This window comes from Pinus tabuliformis, chromosome 1_1 (assembly GCF_031772625.1).
Source record: "Pinus tabuliformis cultivar Carrire ecotype Pingquan chromosome 1_1, CPIR1, whole genome shotgun sequence".
In the NCBI taxonomy this organism is placed as follows: Eukaryota; Viridiplantae; Streptophyta; class Pinopsida; order Pinales; family Pinaceae; genus Pinus; species Pinus tabuliformis.
In genome coordinates, this window is record NC_142297.1 from 75,151,651 (window position 1) to 75,167,775 (window position 16,125).

Genomic DNA, 16,125 nt, shown 5'->3' on the forward strand with positions numbered 1-16,125 from the left:
TTTCCCAATAGTATAGTCTGGCCTTGACGCACATGAAATGCAATATATATATATATATATATATATATATATATATATACTTAAAAAATAGCTCTGGTTTTTCATTTACGATCACCGCTTCTAAGTTTGACTATGAGCAATAAAATAAATAATTGCATGAGTACCGCTACTTCTGCTAGGATGCTAGTACCTTTTGAATTATTCATAGGTGGAAACTCAGGTAATACTAAATTTCACCTCGCAATCTGAAATATTGAAATGTAGGGAAGTGTCATCCAAATTATAAAAAACTCATGGAAAATCTAACGGGATTGTTTTATTTTTAAACAAAATAATGGTTTTTTCTTCCTGGCACAACGAATGTTGGCATTTAAACAACAACAACAATTAGGGCTATAAATATTCAAACAGAGAAAACAGTTGTACACAATTTTTAAATATTACAAACAGATAGGAACACTCAAATTTGCACAACCCGCTCTTCTATTAAATTGCAGAGTTATGAATTTATATAGGTATATTTCAATCTGTTGTAATAATTACAGGGTTCAATTTTTTTTTCCTTCTACTCCTAAATTTATACTGTAATTATTACATGGGTTCTCAACCTTTGGTATGTCTTTACCTTCCAATTCTTCATATGCAAGTTCAATCCTATACAGAAAACGAATACCTTGTAAATCGGTAACTAAATTAGAAATAGAAAATATTAAATAAATTATCACACCCCATAATCATAAAAGGCTCTGAAGTTGTGAAGTAAATCACATTGTCACAGTAAGTTGCCTCATATCTAAGATTTTTACTTAGAATGAAATCCCCTGTTCTCTTCCAGTTATCAGTTACTGAGTCATAGGCCTCGGTTCTTCTATCTGGAAAACCACCAGCCAATAGAATATTGTACCCTCTAGGTTCTTCCAAATCCACCATTGCAATGGCACACAAATTATGTTCAAATGAATTATAGGGGAACTCCCTCTAATTTTTAGTAAGAGGATTGCAAACCAAAAGACGGAATGCAGTTTTCAAGCACAATAATCCACTTGATGCAGCTACTACCTCCGCAGTTGGATAGGGAAAGAACGAAAGTGATATGTTGTGCCACATGTTAAGAAAGCTATCATAAGCCCAAAAATTTCTTTCATCCTGGATCTTCAACATGATTAACCAGGGCCTGCCAGTAGATATTTTTCTATAAAGTGAAAGGAAACTTAGTGATGATAGAAGAGCATTCCATCTCTTGCATACATAACGGAGGAAGAGAAAGGATTATGTCGGTAGCCTGGCAAGGATTCTATCCACCACATCATCGGGAAGATTGCTCCAGATATTGGTGTTTTCGGGAAAAGTGTCTATTCAGAACGACCCTATCCCACTGGGTTGTGACAGAGACCTCAGAAACAAACAGGGAAAACTACTCTTGTATTCTCCTTTATGAACTATAAACGAAGATGATTAAGATGAACCAACCTATGTCTTGCGCTAGTCCTTTGATCCAATCTCTCTTCTCTTTGACAGCTTCCAGCTATCTGCTCCCTCACTTGCCCAGCGTCACCAAGTTCCTTCAAGTTCACAGAAGAAAGAAACTACACAAAGACATGGATTTATGTTCATAAAAAGCTTAGGATCAGATTTAAGCTAAACATACAAATATAACACACATCAAATATACAAGCATGTAGGAGAAACTCAAATAGTTTTATTGATAAAACAAGAAGATCCAGGAGGAGTTACAACCGATGATTCCTGATCCAGCATCAACCTCCCAGCATAGAATCCCTTCTTCACCTCCAACAAAGCATAAATCACCCAATACTCTGATATCTATCACAAAACCAACAGCAATTCTCTGCAATGTACAAAATTCCAGCCCCTGGATCTCTTGGTGAGGGATCCATATATAGATGTATGCAAAGAGGATGAGTTAGCTCATGAATTGATTAGTGGCTTCTCTCTGTCAGTTCTTGCTTCCACTTGGAGACTGAGAGCCTCTTACTCATCACTGGTCGAATTCAGTGAGGCAAGTGTCATTGGAGAAGATTTTGGAAGCTTCCATTGTCTCTCCACCTCGTGGAATGACTCTGCCACTTGTCATTTCCCGCTCAACGCACCCTGGTAGTGCATTCAAGTGCGTTGCAACGCACCTAGCCAGTGTATTTGGGTGCTTTGCAACGCAGTTAGCTAGTGGAGCATCTGAAATGATCCTGATTTGACTAGTTCTGAGCAGTTTCTGGTGGAGAACTTCTGGGAGAAGCTGTAATTTGTTGACCTTGTTTCTTTAGGAGCTGGAACAACACTTTTAGGGACTTAGGATCCCTTGGTTTATGGACATTTCATGCTTATAGCTGTAAGGCACAAAAATGTCTATAACAGTTGCCCCCTAAAGTATGAGGCCGTTTATCAGGTGAAATGCTTTATTAGGAGGATCCGAAGTTCTTCTAATGCTGGGGAGGAGACCTGTAATAAGATACAATACAATACATTATCTTCATACTGTTTTCATGATCTAGCTGAGGCGAGCATTCCCATGCTCAGCTTTACAAATTCATTTTCATGTACATAGGACAGACAATCGTCTGATGTTAGACTGATGATTCTGATGAAGTCATCATCCTTTTGGTAGGATGATTATCTGTGCTGTAATGCTGTACATTTCAATGTTTTTATTTTTCCTGAATATATATCGCAGCCCGGATGGATGAAACTAGATCCGGGGTCTTCAATCTCGTCCGATCTTCACTCTAAGTACAAGTCGATCCATGTGAGAAATGTTTTGAAGTCGAACATGGAAAGACATCGCTTGATTGCCAGTCAATGATGTAAACTGTTAACAAGGGTGAGAGGAATCACCGATAATGATAATGACCCTCAAGGTATTGCAGTACAATTCACGTGGTGTGAATAAAGGACTTGGCATCGAACACCACACAAAATCTTTCGGTCGAAGGTCATTGATGTATACCCATCGCCGGAAGTGAGAAACTTGCCATTGGGGCATGCAAGCTTCAAAGTACTGAAGGGGTGTTCCTAGATCAACTTCTTGGATAATGAGCTGATGTCGACAAGAAGCGATCCGTCAAAGGAGGGCCTTAATGAATCCCACATCAATGACACGGAACGGAGCAAATGATTTTGATGGAGGTGAAAACAATCTGGTAATATACGGTTCAGGGTGGCGGTCATGAAAGAATGAAGTATAAGTATGGTAGTGGATGGGACACGGGTGACTTCTCTGGACGACTTCTCTTGAACATGTCGGCGACACTTATGTGATGGATCGGTAGCATTTACCCCAAATGTGGATGGTATGGTGTGACCATGGTGATGTGACCGGTGAATGAAACAACCCAACCCGACTCAGGCACGGAGTGGAAGTGTCATGTTCAAGAGCGACTTGCTACCAATAAAGTTTCTTTGAGTTTTCTTCCCAATTTTTCCCCAGTCATTTCTGACCAGTACCTCTTTATTTTTGTCATGCTTGAGGAGGATAACATATGCTTGTTCTATAATTTTCCCTTCGGGCAAACCCATCGCTATGTTTTAACGAGCCTAGCGATAGTGAAACTCGTTCTCGTCTAAAGACAAGTTTGTCGCTATTAATCTTTTTAACGAGTCTAACGACAAAGATAACTCGATCCTTTTCATTTTTAGAGAGTCTGAAAAGGTACGTAAAGATAACTCCGGAATTCATTTTTCGTCATCTAATCCCTTAAGTCCGAAAAAGTATAAAACCATACAAAAGGGATGAATTTTCGATAGTTTTAACGAGCTGAACAAAATAAGTGCTCGATCTTTTTGTGCAATAATCCCTCAGGTCCAAAAAGATTAAAATCTAGAGGAGGGATAGCACTTCCGGTCGCTTTAACGAGCTGGAAGGCCAAAACTCGGCAATCTTTTCATATTTTACGAGTCAGATGAAAAGAGCTTAAAGAAGACTCGTCTTTTGAGGAACGAGTGATAAAATGGGTAGCAGCTGATTCCAGGTAAGGTTTGGAATTTTCCAATCACGGCAGTGTCACAAGGATGGCTAGTGAAATCACTCTTCGCAGCTGTTCCTCAAAATGGGTAAACAATCAAATGGAGGTGAATGATCGGCCAATGAAAAGTGGAGGTGACGGTGCAAACACGACCAAGGCTTTAATGGCTGAAAATGTTTCATTCACAGTGGTTATTTACCGAGGGAATACTTCATTTTTTAACGAGCTTAAACGCGGGTGGAAACATTTGCTCGGTCCGGGTTTATTTTTTAACGAGCTTGAACCTTGCGGTAAACACTGCTCGATTAATCCAGTCATATGATAAGAATGTCTCATATAAAAACGGCAACTTTTAGAGTTTTGCCCCACATCCTTTCTTTATGCAAGTTTGGTGACGACTAGTCCTACGAGTTTAAAGGGTTAGAGGTCCTAAAAATTTAAAAAATAAATAGCCGCCCCTTGCTTGCATGCCAAAAGGTTTGCATGCCCCCAGGTATAAAACAGAGTTTCAAAGTTACCCCTCAATTTGCAGACAAAACATTTGTTCTATCAGGAGAGGCCTACCTCTTACAGGCTACCCAAAGATTGCTCTATTTGCGGTGCAAACAAAACACTTCTTTGGCGATGTCTACCGAGATAAACAAAGGTGAGTGACTCCGTCTGTCAACCCACATAACTTTGACAAGAGAATCTTATTCTAGAATAACCCCTCTTCCATCGACGGACGGGGTACAGACTAGTCATATTCTCCCGCGGAAACCTACCCTATACCCGAAGTTTTCTTGCCGAAGCAGACCAGGATGCATGCCCCCTGGGTTTCAGTCATATCCCTCCGAATTACTCGCGCTCATCGGGAGGACGGACTGGGAATTGAGACATTTCTTGCGTGAAGAGACCATTTAGGGACAGTATATGACTATTTGCTATGCGTGATCCGGGAAATGAAAGCTGGTCCACGAGCTTGACCACTCTTCCTTCGTGCGGAAAACACATTACCCTAAAGAGTGAGGAGACGATGCTTCCCATGCAATAAATATAGTCTCGTCCAAGGAGTAGGTTATAATCCAAGGGTCCTTGAACGACCATGACGTTCATGTGAACTATCTTCCTTCTCAATGTTATGGGCACATCGGGAAGGATCCCTAAAGGTCGACTGGTTCCTTTATCAAAGCCTTTCAGATTTCTCATTTCAGGAAATAGCGATGGTGAACCAAGCGCTTTCCAAGCAATAGAGGAAAGGATACTCACAAAAGCCCCCTCATCTATGATGGTGCCATCCATGACCATTCTATATATTTGAACGATAATTCGGAATGGTATTCTTGCTGGCAAACGAGATCTGCCTAGTTGATTCCAGTCGAAGGATACAACTAGGTTGCTTGGAGGTGAGACCGAGTAGACGGCCGGGTATGGCTCTGACGAACTTCCTTCCTGCGGTAAAGGAATGGATGGATTGCCCCCATGTTCGTCGCAGTCTGTGTCGATGAAGAGAATTTGGACGGTGTCATCCTTATTCTCTTCAGTGACTGTATCATTCGAAGATAAGACCTCTGAAGGCAAGACCGGGTCAACTGCCGCCTCGACCTTTTGACTTTCGTCTGGTATGGATTCAATTGGTTTATCTTCAATGATAGATGCTTCAGCCGGCCACTTGAGCGGGCCAGCTGGATTCTCAACTAGTGACGGACTCGGCAAGAGTTTTTTCTATCCAGGAGGAAGTCGTAACGGTGAAACCGGACGATCATCCAAAACTCTTTTAGCCTCGTCTAAGAAGGGACAACAGTGGAGGGCATGGTCGCCTTCGCACAGTCTACAGGGAAATCTAGCTTTCCCTTTTTGTCCTGGGGCTTCACTTTCACTAGTTGACGGTGTGCTTTCAACATGATCTCTAGAGGTTGATGACACCGGATTGTGCAAACGAGGAGACCAGTCCCTTAGTATCCGGGGGATGCAAGGACAATCTTTGTGAAAGTGGTCTCCTCTACAAATGACACATGGCGATTTAGGCCTGGTCGGTGCTGTGTGTGGATTTTCATTAGACGACACTCGTTTTCCCTTATTCGCCTTTGGCTCCTTCTTCTTTTTCTCTTTCTTCTTCTTTTCCTTCTTCTCCTTAGGAACTTGGCTTTTAGCTTTACTAGTCCCGTAAAGCGAAGAGGAAGGAGGAGAGGAAGAATTAGAGGAAGTAGAAGGCTGGTGGGTAACTCTGGACTCGTCTAATTGCTGATTCGATTGTTCAGGAATAGTGGTGTTCTAAACGACATTGGTTGAGAAGAGCCATACTGGCAAGCCAATTGTCAGTCCTGGAAGCAACAATGTGGCCATATGGGGCGCACCAACATCTCCCCAAGAGGAGAAGGGACTAGGATTTCCACCAAGGGGAATTCCTTGGTTGGTAGGCTCCATTTTCTCAACCTAAAGATCAACGTAGGAAAAGGGTATGAATATTCCATTTAAAATAAATTTTAACAAGCTTTGACACAACTTGTTTTTTCAGTTTTAAAGAGTCGAGAAAAAACAAAAGATGACTCTAGTATCCTTCGATTTTTAATGAGCCTGAAGTGACAAGTGCTCAGATGGACCTTTTCCGTTAAGGAGTCTGAAAAGGAACGAAAGGGACTGCTCTGGAGGTCTAGGTAGAGGGAGTACCAAACCAATCACAAAACTGCAGAATACTTTTTAGGGTATGGCAGTCAATCTTCCCGAATGCTGTGTTCGGTGCATTGCGATCAGTAGGGCGGCCGACACGGCTTCCTATGGATAAAGGTTTTATGCCTATAGGGGTCTCCCAATATATACTCGACGGTACGTGGGAGCACATGTCCGTACTGGCACTTATCGTCTCAAAGTGGAGGAATCACCCAACCATCAGTGAGGACAACAGTTACCAGGCTTTACGACGCCGGAATACGTCTCTAGCCTAGACCTCTAAATGTTGTGCGTTAAGTTACAAAGCGTTGTTAAGTTCATTGAATTTATTTCAGGTTGATCTTTCTCATGAAGTTTGCCTTTTGGGTTCACCATGAAATGTAGATGTAATTCCTAAAATGCAATCTAAAGATGATAAGCAAGCTTTTATCTCTTTTCAGCAATGAAAATCCTAGCTACAAGGGGAAAAGAAAGACACAATCTTTTCTCAAAGAGCAAAGAGCACACTGTAAATGCACTTTTCCTAAATCAAGCCATACAGAGTGTCAATATGCAAATGCACATGTGCATGTATTTGTTTTTCACTTTCTTAATATTGATGCCTAAAAAGAAAGTTGTTGTACAAATTTGAATTCGCTTTCAAGTGAAAAACACAAACAAGCTTCTTTTCGAAATCAAAAGGTAGAGACGATTACGACACTTTATGATTTTGAAGTAAACACTTGTTTCGACACTAGAAATTCACAAATTCAAGCCAAAGGCAAAAGTAAAAGCATAATCGACTATCAACAGCAAATAAACTTTCTCCTAAGATCAAAATCGACACTTACAACAGATCTAAATCCAAGGACGACAGTATGACTAGTTTACTTTTGCAATGGGAAACTGTAAATGATGTAACAAACACACAAAAACAAATACAGTTTCTTTTATACAACTGAGGCGGAATTAAGGCAAAGAAAAGGGGCTTTTAAACAGACAAACACACTGATCACAGGCTGCAAAAATCAGAGGCAAAACTGGAAAAAGTGAGCAAAGAACCTCAGCTAGGCAGGGCTAGGCTGATCAACGCACCTACTACACAGAGAAACTGAATTGCAACGCAGGTAGCCCTCTCGGGAACTGCGCTGAAATGCAGAGTCTCTTCACAGAGCCTGCGCTGGAGCAGAAACGAGAATTCTCTCCGGGTTCTGGGTCACGGTTTGCAGTTTAATCTATGGTTTTTGGTTGGGTAAAAGCAATCAGTAATGCACAATCAGAGGGTTGATTTACAAGAGGTTTATGAGCTATCACAAAGGGTAATCAGATCATTTGTGAATCAATTGTTCAGATCATAAACAGATCCAGTGAATGGATTAGAGTAGCAGATGTCTACTTTGCATTTGTAAATGGCAAATGCAGTTCGATTCGCTACTCCTAAGTTTATGAGATGAACAACAATTGAAACACAAACAAACTAACTAGACACGATCCCCAGCGGAGTCGCCATTTTGTTTTCGGGAAAAGTGTCTATTCAGAACGACCTTATCCCATTGGGTTGTGACAGAGACCTCAGAAACAAACAGGGAAAACTACTCTTGTATTCTCCTTTATGAACTATAAACGAAGATGATTAAGATGAACCAACCTGTGTCTTGCGCTAGTCCTTTGATCCAATCTCTCTTCTCTTTGACAGCTTCCAGCTATCTGCTCCCTCACTTGCCCAGCGTCACCAAGTTCCTGCAAGTTCACAGAAGAAAGAAACTACACAAAGACATGGATTTATGTTCATAAAAAGCTTAGGATCAGATTTAAGCTAAACATGCAAATATAACACACATCAAATATACAAGCATGTAGGAGAAACTCAAATAGTTTTATTGATAAAACAAGAAGATCCAGGAGGAGTTACAACCGATGATTCCTGATCCAGCATCAACCTCCCAGCATAGAATCCCTTCTTCACCTCCAACAAAGCATAAATCACCCAATACTCTGATATCTATCACAAAACCAACAGCAATTCTCTGCAATGTACAAAATTCCAGCCCCTGGATCTCTTGGTGAGGGATCCATATATAGATGTATGCAAAGAGGATGAGTTAGCTCATGAATTGATTAGTGGCTTCTCTCTGTCAGTTCTTGCTTCCACTTGGAGACTGAGAGCCTCTTACTCATCACTGGTCGAATTCAGTGAGGCAAGTGTCATTGGAGAAGATTCTGGAAGCTTCCATTGTCTCTCCACCTCGTGGAATGACTCTGCCACTTGTCATTTCCCGCTCAACGCACCCTGGTAGTGCATTCAAGTGCGTTGCAACGCACCTAGCCAGTGTATTTGGGTGCTTTGCAACGCAGTTAGCTAGTGGAGCATCTGAAATGATCCTGATTTGACTAGTTCTGAGCAGTTTCTGGTGGAGAACTTCTGGGAGAAGCTGTAATTTGTTGACCTTGTTTCTTTAGGAGCTGGAACAACACTTTTAGGGACTTAGGATCCCTTGGTTTATGGACATTTCATGCTTATAGCTGTAAGGCACAAAAATGTCTATAAAAATTGGTTTCCATCTTTGGCCCACTGTGGGAGACCTACATCGCTGTCCAAGATGCAGCTGAAAGCCTGTTGCAATATTCAGGAAGATCCAACTATTTCAAGGCTCCAGATACAACTGTTGTACTACAAGAAGAACCACTCCAACTGTTGTATGTGAACATGTGGTTGTAGAAAAAATGTGACATCAGAAGACCCTAATTCACAAATTCTTTCAACACGGGATCAAAAACAATTACAAAGTTAATGGTCAATACATACAAAAATACGAGCATGCATAAAAGATGCTTACCTAATTCAATAATTCTCAATCAATTTCTACAAAAGGTTGTCACTGAATGAACTTGCAGGCAATCTGATAAGCATATAATGCAAAAAATTGAATTGAATTGAATGGGGACATACCTTTATTTCTGAATGTTGTGTTCTTGTCCATGTACACAGATGATTGGTACCTAATTTTTGTCCAATTCGTTGAACATCCTACCATCCTCCCCTTTTGATTTTCTGGTTGAGCGATAAGATTAAATAATGTTTGGGGCTAGATATGCCCAGGGATTAATGACTAAAATATAAAATAAGGTCCTACTACACAAACATGTTAAAATACTACTACACATACCAATAAAATCACATCCACGAGGACTCACCGAATATTATACCTGTAGATTCGAGGAAGAAATGAGAAATTGGGGTTGAACCCTGCGCCTAAAAGCAGAATTCATTGATAGCCCAAAAAAAAACAAAAAAAAAACACTGGGCCATAATAACTCAACCCTTAACTCGAAAGAATGCGTTTCACTTTGTGGGTCACTGTTATTAACTCCGGAGAAGTCATTGATGCACCTACAATGGGCCTAGGAGCCTCCTGGTATGACGAATAAATGATGCTCCTTTAAAAGAATTACAACAAATTTAAAAAAAAAAACAAAAAAATTACAAAGATTATATACCTTCACTAGAGGAAAAGATTGAAAGTTGTATCGAGGTGTTTATCAAATTCCTACAATTCCACCCTCATCCTCATCTCCTTTGTGCTTCATTTCTCTATTTCTGGAATTCCCCATTCGTGCTTCATTTCTTTTTGGAATTTCAAAAAATTTCTATCTGATATCAATGGCTGCTTCTAAGCTTGTCTTAGTGTTGGGCATTCACATTTTTTCTATCTTCCTCCCATCTCCTCTAAGAACCATAGAAGCAACGATGGTGACAACAACGACAATCTTAGTGTTGGGCATTTGCATTTTTACCGTCTTCCTCCTATCTCCTCTAACAACTATAGAAGTGGTGACGGGGGCAATGAATGTGCCATCACTCGATAAAATATAAAAAATCCAATTTGAAACAAAAATATAAAAACAAAATCCAAACAAATTCCAGTTACACAATAAAAATAAAAAGTAATATAATAGTTTGTTACTAATCCATGAAATTGTCTGATGTGGGTGTGTTTTTGGGGCTTCACAAGGGTCACAATGAGATTGTTGTTGGTGTTGCGCTGGTGTTACACTGAGAGGCTACCGTGCTGTGGATGGTGTATCGAGGGAGTTACTTGTCTGCAAGCCGACTGTCACCATGAGGAAGGTTTGGTTAATGAACAGGAGCTACCACCCGAAGAGGCAGTACATTCAGACCCTACAGACAGGATAGTTGCAAAGCCCTCCTGGTAAGGGTAAGAGTGAAAATGGAGGTCGCACAGAACGGGAGAGACAGACAATTACCCTATCTGTTTTTTCAATTTTCACAAGAACTGCCAAGATTTTCTTGAGAGCTCTCAGAACTAGTAGATTCCCCACAGTAAAAATAAGATACAAGGGAAATTTATTCGCAAATTACACAAGCCTCTTGTTCAGCGCTCGCTGGGGAAACCTAGTGAGAAATCGAATGGGTCCAAACTTAATAGAGGTCAGAGTCTTCCATAAGGAACTGAGGTTCTGTGTAATGGTAGACCAGGACAATGTCATAGTACAACACCTGCAGCAAGTGCCCTCTGTTTATGTAGATATTTTAATTCTCCGGCAACTCAAAGTTGAAAGGGGTTAACTCTTGACGGACCAACTTTAGCAGCTCATATAAATAGCTTCTAAAATTTCATATCAAAGCAATGAAAGCGATCAAGAGCATCTCTCTGTCATTATCGATTTGCGTCTAAGGGAGGAAAGTCGTTATATAGTTTTTGTTGTAATTATTAGGTCTGTCCGTATACAATGTCCTACCATTTTGTCTCAACTATTAAGTAATTACTAAGTATTAATCTGATGGTGTACAAAACTTCAATTGTCTAACATTTAATCGGATGGTGCAAATCGGTACACGGTGGCAGTTGGGGCAATTATTTTCAAAAGGGAATGCCTTATGACGTAAATATATATATTATGATATTATCCATTCTATATTTTCTTAATTTTTATGATATTGTTTAGTTATACATTTTTTAATTTTTAAATAAGAATTTAAGATCTTTACATAATAAAATGTAATAAGTATTTCAAAATTAAAGCTTTTGTGGGTTGAATTATGTTGGGGTTTTTCTTTTGGATCCATGAGTGACATTCTATGATTTGAAACATTGACATAAAAACTATCAATGTAATAAATCTCAAAGAAGAAGTTCAAGATGTATTAAGTTATTATAAACATCTTTAATTACCTTTTTAGGTTAATAAATGATTTTATTATAATATGAGTAATAATTTTATAAAATAATTAATATATACATTATGATATTATTTGATTATATATTTTTATTTTTTTTGTTTGTTAGGTAATGTGAGTCTTTAGATGACTTCCACGCCTAACATGTGGCTTGAGTAAACATGACCGAGGGACATCTAAGCCATCAAAATTACCCAAGGATTACACACAACTTTGGCCACACCAACCCTTAGCATGGCTCAAGTTTTTCCCATGAGGTTTCCAACCTGTGATATTTTCACCATAGAGTACCTTGATAGAATTCCCTATCACCACCTATGATATGCCTCATGAATGATGATATATTTTAATTTTTAATAATATTATCTAGTTATATATATTTCAATTTTAAATTTTAAATTTTGAATCTATAAATAATATTTTAAATCAATAAATTAGAAACTAATTCGCAGTATATTATTTTAATAAGATCAAATACAATTCATTACTTTATTTTAAACCACTTTAAATTATTGGGAATTTTAAGATATTAAATTTATTAAATTATTAGAAATTATTATTGTTGAATTTTTTAATGATGAAGTATAATATTTACTAAATAATTGTATTTTTATTTAATTTTATTTTTTTGCAAAAAATAAGTCTATAGGTTTACTACCAAACAATAAAATAATTACATTGCAGATATGTTGGAGTGCATTTCAAAACATGGATCAGCTAAAACAGATAGTCTTTAGCCCCTACATAATGTTTACTGGTAGTTGAGGAGAAAATAATAGGATCTAAACATAAATATGAACATCATAAAGTCAAAACATCACCAATATCATGAACGATATGTATGAAGTTACCATATATCATAGTAGGAAAACACATACTATCAAAGTCATGACCAAAAGTTGATAACCTATCGGTTCACTTTTTGCAGTACCGCAAAAATAGTCTGAAAGAAAGGGAAGAGAACAGATGCTGCCTAGAAAACCTAAAAATTATTTGTCGCATCAGAGGAGAAAGGATTATGAAAAATGGTTCCCTAATGAGGGAAGCAAGTCTAGAACACCTTGTGGCCTTTTTTAGCCATGTCGATATACAGATGATGATAGAACCGATCTTATTCACAATTCCTCTACTCGACCACTTACCAAAGCCCTTTCTCTAGTCTTAATCCACATTTTAATAGGGAATAAATATGAGAGCATGTAAAAACATTAAACAAATAAATAAGATGAAATATGTCTTCCAAAATAAGAAAATGATATATGTTCCTGCATGCCTAGGTTTTTTTCTCCCAATTGACAACTAATTTTAGCCCTCATAGAGTTGTAAAGAAGTACAACCCTTTTCTAGAGCTTATCGAATAAGATACTTGCACGCCATCAACTCCAACTTATTATTTGTGCCACTACGGAAACCCATGGATATAAGGAATGTGAGCCTGCCAGGAACAACATTGTGCCTCCACCACACACATTATTTTGATCTTGTGTAACTCCATAAAAATAATCCCATGGCATTGAAGTATTAGGTTACTTTTGAAGGAAACTTTCTAGAGTGATGTCATCTTTGAATTGAGGGAAACGGCTTAATATGGTCAACCCTTCCCTAACCACTTAGATAGGAGAGGGGAGTGGATACTTGTAGATTTTCTAGTTCTTGGCGATATAGAATCGTAAATAAGAATTAAGGGGAGAGATCTAATCAAATGAGTGCTTTGATTAGATTTACAAGACCTTCATTCCTCTTCTATAGTCTCCCCATCCCAAACCCAGTCTTTCCTAGATGCTTGCTAAACAAGATTCCAAATGATCTATGAAAAAGGGCAATTTATGAACAAACTCTTTGAAAATTCTCCATTTTTCTTGCACATTTTGAACCAACGTGGTTTTATAATATACCTATGTTGCATCACTTCCAAAGTTGGAGATTTGTTATTAAAATGCGCCACATGAACAATTTAGCTTTTGAAGGACACAAAACTTTCTGCAGTGCCTTCCACCACCCAATTTCCTCCCCGTGACCTTGATCTAAAAGAAGTAAAAAGTAAAAAACTTTTTGGGAATACACCCCATTTCAGGATGCTTCCCACACCAATTCATTTTCCATTTCTATAATTTTGATATGGCCTACTCTGAGAGCTTCTATATATCTAGACCAATACTCTGACTACTCGCCTCTTAGATCCAAATCCTTTGTTAATAGCCACCCCTGCCTCCATATAGTATTCAAACATAGATTAGAAATTTAAAGCAGAATAAAAAATCACGATCCCATAGGTGCTCTATGACTACCTGTGGTAGACATAAATCGTCTCCCCAACCAGGCTAGGGTTCTTGGCCTATCCACACCTTTTTACCGTTTCCAACTCTTTAAGCCAATCCAGAGTCATTTAGACAAAAAAATTTAAAACTTATCTCTACATAATATAACAATTGGATCTCTCCTTTACTGGGTGACTAAGTCATTCGTCTAGAGGGCTTGGCACCGTGTATTCCTAATAAACAAGAAAAGTACACAAGTTTTGACAAGAAATCAACTACCAACCACATTTTTCTGCAAGGTATTTTGAAAACATTAAAATGTTTTATATCCCCCACCCTTCCATTACTTTCAGCACAACAAATCGTTCCCATTTTACCTAAAGGAAGAACTACCTGCTCACTCTAACCAGCCCAAAGGAATTTGAAGCATATACACCTCAATTTTTCTAAAATGCATTTTGGGATATAATCCAAAGACATCCAATATACCACGATTGCTTCCAACACTGATTTCACCAAGACTAATCTTCCAACTCTAAAAATCCATCTATCACTCCATACTTTTAGCCTTTTCTCCAACTTTACTAAGAGCTGACCAATCCTCGTTAGTGTATTTATTTGGTTTTAATTGAAATACAAGATAATTTAAGCCTTCATCAAGCTGAGCAAGGTTGAAAGAAAATAAACATATCAAACCTTGAATCTCTTCTTCCTCCATATTGTGCATAGAAGTGCAATATTTTTTGTCAGTTATCAAGATTACTATTACTATATTGAAGAGTCTAAGTATACGTGTTGGAGTCTCCACATATTTCCTATTCCCTTTTCAGAATATTATCACACCATACAGAAAAAGGAGGTGTGTAATAGCCTATCCTTATGTGATTTGAATACCAACATATCACCCTCTTCTAGTGGCATCTGTGATTGATCTGCTAAGACCTTCAACCACTAGCAGGAACAAGAGATGAAAGAGATGGCATCACTGCCTTAATCATGTTTCATGTTGGAATAAAACGAAGGCTAAACCATTGATAAGGATTGAAAAAGACACAATTTGCAGGTAGCTCACGATCCAAATTGTTGTTTCCCAATTGAAACCCACTCAAGTAATAAGAAACCATATGTACATCCAGTTGGCTCTGTCATATTCCTTTGAAAGGTCTATCTTAATAACTACCAATGGCCTCATGAATCTATCTCCCATCCAAGAAGACAAATTATTCCTTGGAAATAACTTTGGAGAGGATATGATTAATTATTAATGCATTATCTTTTAGAATGACCTTGTAAATTTTATTGCATAGGGAAATGGGATATAAATTTGACATATTTCAGGGATTGTGCACTTTTAGAATTAGGGAAATAAAAGTAAAGTTGAAACCCGACAAGACTTTGTATTCCCTTGATTCATCGACTACCTGCAGGAGACTGCTTCCAACAATTTCAAAGATACATGTGAAAATTCAACTTCGCATCTATTTGTCCCAAGGATTTTGTCCATTTTGAAATATTGGAGCACCACCTTCAATTTTGCCTCTGTAACCTCCTCCTGAAGAGCTTGGTTTTCTTCCTCCTGAACAAAACTTGGAAAAGTCAGGGCCACCTAGACAGCCTTTGCAAGTGAAGGACCTTGTGGCTCCTTAAACAAATATTAAAAATGAGCCTTCCCAAAGGTTGCCAACTCATTGAACCCTCTAATCACCCCACCTTCATCATTTACCAAACTCCAAATGGTGTTTTGGATTTTCTAGCCCTTTGCAAAGGCTTGGAATTTTTTTGTGTTTTCATCCCCATTTTCCATCCATAAGGCATGACCCTTCAACCTCCATGCTTCTTTCCTACCTTCTAGTAGGGATTTCCTTCATCCTTCTTGTATGAAGACTAGCTCCATGGATGTAACCTTGACTAGGCTACTTCCTCAAGCTTCTTCTCCACTTCTTATAGTTCATTCTCTTCCTTTTTGCTTCTCTAGACATCCAAGTCTTTTATCACCTTCTTTAAATTCTTAACATTTGCAACATATTTCACTAAGGCTAAGGCATCTTCTTTGATTGCAAAA

General features: G+C 38.5%; 1 pseudogene; it reads right to left on the reverse strand.

Moving 5' to 3' along the window:
• Positions 1 to 693: 693 nt before the first annotated feature.
• Positions 694 to 16,125, reverse strand: part of LOC149211655 (F-box/kelch-repeat protein At5g15710-like) — a 33,609-nt pseudogene continuing 18,177 nt past the window's right edge.